Below are 4,568 nucleotides of genomic sequence, written 5' to 3' on the forward strand. Positions count from 1 at the left end.
AATGACAGAAAACAAATGCAAACGCAAGTAATGGCCGGAGAGCCTATCAGCGTTAAACGTTGAAGTGGTTGAAACTTGAAGTAACTGAACAGCCTATCACTTTTCGTTCCGTTTCTACTTCTGTCGTATTGGCGGATTAGTGTTTCAATGGTTACCGCTTACTTCAAAGATGTTACAAAGCATACTTAAAATCAGAGATTGTCGATGCTATTGCTTGAAGCCAGCCTGATTATTAAACGGTTTAGTAGCAGTTTGTTTGTTAACTTCTATTTACGGTTAATTTTTCGGAACATTTTATATGTGGTATCATAATATCTTCTCACAGAAAACGTCCATGAGGCTCAGAAAAATGGTAGACGTACGCACTGGTGGATTTCGAGGCTGTGGATAACTTCACCGCTTGAATTTCGATGTATAGCATCTATAAACTCGAGGTAGATGTTACATATATTCACGGTTGCGTTGAAATTACTTCAATGTGGTTATTGTTTAAGTAATTTCATCCTGTTTAATGACCAACAGTATCTCACGCTAAGATTTAACAAAGATAATCATTATAATTGTGTGTATATGTATACACACACACACACACACACACACATATATATATATATATATATATATATATATATATATATAAATATATATATATATATATATATATATATATATATATATATATATATATATATATGTATATATTAGCTTATTTCAACTATAATTTAGATAATTTTAAATACTATACAAGGAAAACATTTGATCATTATGTAAACCCATTACCAGCTTAAGTCTCACTATCAAGATTTTTTCATGTTGGATGTTCTTATTTTATTAGGTTTACGGTATTATTTCTTTCTTTCTGTACTACTGTAATCAACTATTAGATTTTATGTAGTGTTTACATTAAAATGCCTATAAATATGTAACCACATTCTTGGTTCCCGGTGCTGACCAAAGCTCTTAGTATTGGTGTAGTAGTCTTGTTTTTGGAGAGAGAACCCAAGTCCCTTAAGAGATGAATATGAGTGGGGGTGATTATATCTTGCCTATCTTATCTATATAAAAGTCTCAGCCATGCCATGAACTTCAAAGTACATGCAAATATGATGCTACACCAGGTGGGCTCTATATTCACTCTCTATGTGTATGTTATTATTATGCATTGATATTGAGAGTGAAGAAAAGAAGAAGTATTAATTACTTTAGTTGAACTCTCGACCACCTGCATTTTCTCTTTTCTAATGGCCTTCTTGCTAACCTTTCCTTTCCAACCTTTCCTTGCTAACCCACTTTCTTCATTCCCTTTCACATTTCAAGGTCACGGCCTTGGATTTTGTCTATATATTTTAATTCCTAGACTGCATTATTATTCACTTCAAATTAATCATCACAGTAACTTTCCAAAATTAAGTAATGACTTTTGTAAACATCTAATATCCACAGTGATGGTTGCGGACAATGAACAGGACAAAGAGAACAGAACTTGATTATAAAAATTGTGGGTTTCCAATGGTCGGAATTAGAATTATATTACAATATCTACAGCCAATGGTTGAGTTCATTGCAATCCAAGTGCATGTTTAATGATCTTTTAAAATTGAGAGAACTGCCATATTTGGCTTTGTGCCATTCTTAGATATCATTCAGGGACCATTTTTTATGTATTGCGGGTGCATTTAAATGTGTCATAAGTCTGTAAATTTAAAATATGCTAGCAAATTTGACATTATTCATTTCATGTTGCCCTAAAATAAATAAAATATTTGATTATCACTAAGAGCACAATGGCTTAAAACACACTCACTTCCATTTTTTACTGAATTAAAAAAACATTTTTTATAAGCTCCATGTTCTGCAAAAAACCTTTCTGCGGCATTCACCCACCTTTTAATTAATACATCTACCCCAAACAAATGGTAATGGACCCCTTGGGTCAAACAAATTGAAATTGAAAAGATTTCTTGAAGACGGTCCAAAATCCATCCTCAAACTTTGCCCAAAAAGATGGATTTTATGTAGGTATCATATCCTCAGTAAGACATATTTGCCAAGGTTGAAAAAAGGTTTTTATGATGTCTTTTAGATGGTCATAATCTGCCTTTCCAATAACCTAAAGTTATATTTTATGCACTGTATTGTCACTCATGTTAGATATCTTTACTAAAGTTAAAAAAAACATCGTTTAGATGGCCAGAATTTTACATAATTGAAATCTTTAAGTTTGTTGGTAACAGAAAATGGTGACTAAAGTGTAAGCAGGTAATCCATTCGTCTGTTCATGGTATGCTATGTTGTGTGACCTTTGTATGTCAATAGACCACACAGCAGATGCCTATCTTTTGAAATTTCAGGCTGTGTTGTGAGCGTTTTATCATATAACTTTTGATAAAACTTCATGCATTTGATTATAATGCCTTCTTTATTGCATTTATTAGTAGGTCCATAATGTAATTTCAAAAGGAAATTTAACAACAAAATAAGGCTTTTAATAATTCAATGAAAAAAGGAAATAATAATGAAATATTTCAAATATTGTTTTAAAATGTCAGCATCAGTGATCATAGACCACAGTTTTTGCACTACCGCCCTTTAGGCATTAAACTGTATTGCATTCATCAGGTTTTGTCCAACATGATCTGCTATAATCAATAAGCATTTTACAAAACACTCTCCCTGGTGTACCCAGGAGATATTTTTTTGATACAAGTAAAATTTGCAGCAATTATTAAATTGATTCACACTAATGAGTCAAAAATAATGTACACCCATTCTTCAAATTTTTGCTTGATAAGGCATCTATGTTTACAGATTTATTTATTTTTAATTCTTACTGCTGTTGCATTTTCATTTTGGCTTAAAATAGTTTCTTTGGAATCATTTTTACCATGTGATGCATGTATTTGCTTCACTTTAGTTATCTACACCACTGTCATTCAAAGCCTTAAAGCACTCCCTCTAACACCCTCTAACTCAAGATTTATTTGAGACAGTATCAGATCTCTTATTCCATATTGCATTCATTCTTTAGTCCTCTCCTTTCTTTGCCTTTTTTTAGTTCCTTCAAAATGATTCTGCTTCTGCCATTCATATTTCTTCCTGACTTTTACCTCAATATTTTTGCATTCATTCTCTTTCACTTTTTAAATATCATTACTGATTATAAATACCAGACTAATTTATACTATTAGCTAAAACTGTCCACCATCTTATATCCCTCTTTCTGGGCCCAGTAAGCATAATATTTTCTTCTTCTCACCACACAGACATTTTTAGCATTTTCTTACTCCTTCCACCATTCTCGCTTTGCGGTACAATAATTTACCTCATTAAAAATAATCTACCTTTCAAAGGAAGAGTTTAGATGATGGTCCCTAATCAGAATGTTATGCTCGATGTGTTGCATGAACTTCCTTTTGTTCCTTGTGCATAATTTCCTTCTTCATAGCTGGTAGCAGCCTTCATGCCACCCAAGAAATCTTTTCTCTCCTCTACCCTGTTTACTTCACATTTTACCTTCTATCATGACCTTAAATATCCCTCTACCTCTCAATATTTTCTTCATTCAATTTTTCTACCTTCTCCAGGTTTCACCTTGCAGTTGATTCTTTTCCCTACCATACTGTAAACCATTGTCACCAATCTCTCTACCCAGCTTAGTGTCTCTACACTTATCCATTCCTGCCTCTCAAAAGCCTCCAATTCATAATTATTCTCCTGCTCTGAAGACTAGTTTTGAAACCTATATGTACAGTGTTCAGATTCATGTTAAAACCTACTTAATCTTTTCTTTATTTATTTACTCAGCGTACATTACATCAAATAACTCCTTTCTAATGTTGTAAATGCTTGTATGTACATTGTAAATGTCTCTTTTGCCCAGCTATTCTTTCCATATTGTCTCCACTTCTAACCCATTTTTCTCCAAAATACTATGCAAGCTGGTATACGAATTTCTCCGCCTGATCTAGTTTATTTCCTAGTGCTATAATGTTTAATTTAGCCTCCCTTATTTTTAAGAATCCCATAACTTTTGTTTTCTTCTGGGTAATCTTCATCGCATAGCACTCATAATTTTTCAAATCCCTCAACAATAAATGCTATTCTGTTGTCTGATTGGCTGTTGCTTGATTATTTGCCAATCTAACTGGTTCATTTAATGTATCAGACACTTTTCATTTTGAGCTCAAGACCTTTAGATGCCACACTTAACATTTCCTCAGTATATACTAGAGATCACTGGTGATAACAGAACCTCAAATCCCAGAACCAAAACCCCCCTTAAATCTACTGTTATATTCTTGAATACCACCACCAATTTTGTCCACTCTGTCCTACATTCTATAATACCACCACTAATTTCGTTGAATACCTCCACAAAATCCAAAAAGACATCCTGCTTGTGCAGTACATTGCTTTCTACTAAGGTTCTCATTGTTGCATTCACACTATATGTTCCCCTTCATTTCTAAGGCCAAAATAAACTTCAACAAAATGTTTGTTTTTTGTATTCACTAATCTTCTGTTAATTATTTTTTAAACTTTCTTTGTTGCATGTAAAGTTAAACTAA

Source organism: Hetaerina americana, unplaced genomic scaffold (assembly GCF_022747635.1).
Source record: "Hetaerina americana unplaced genomic scaffold, ioHetAmer1.1.p SCAF_10, whole genome shotgun sequence".
NCBI classification, from domain to species: Eukaryota; Metazoa; Arthropoda; class Insecta; order Odonata; family Calopterygidae; genus Hetaerina; species Hetaerina americana.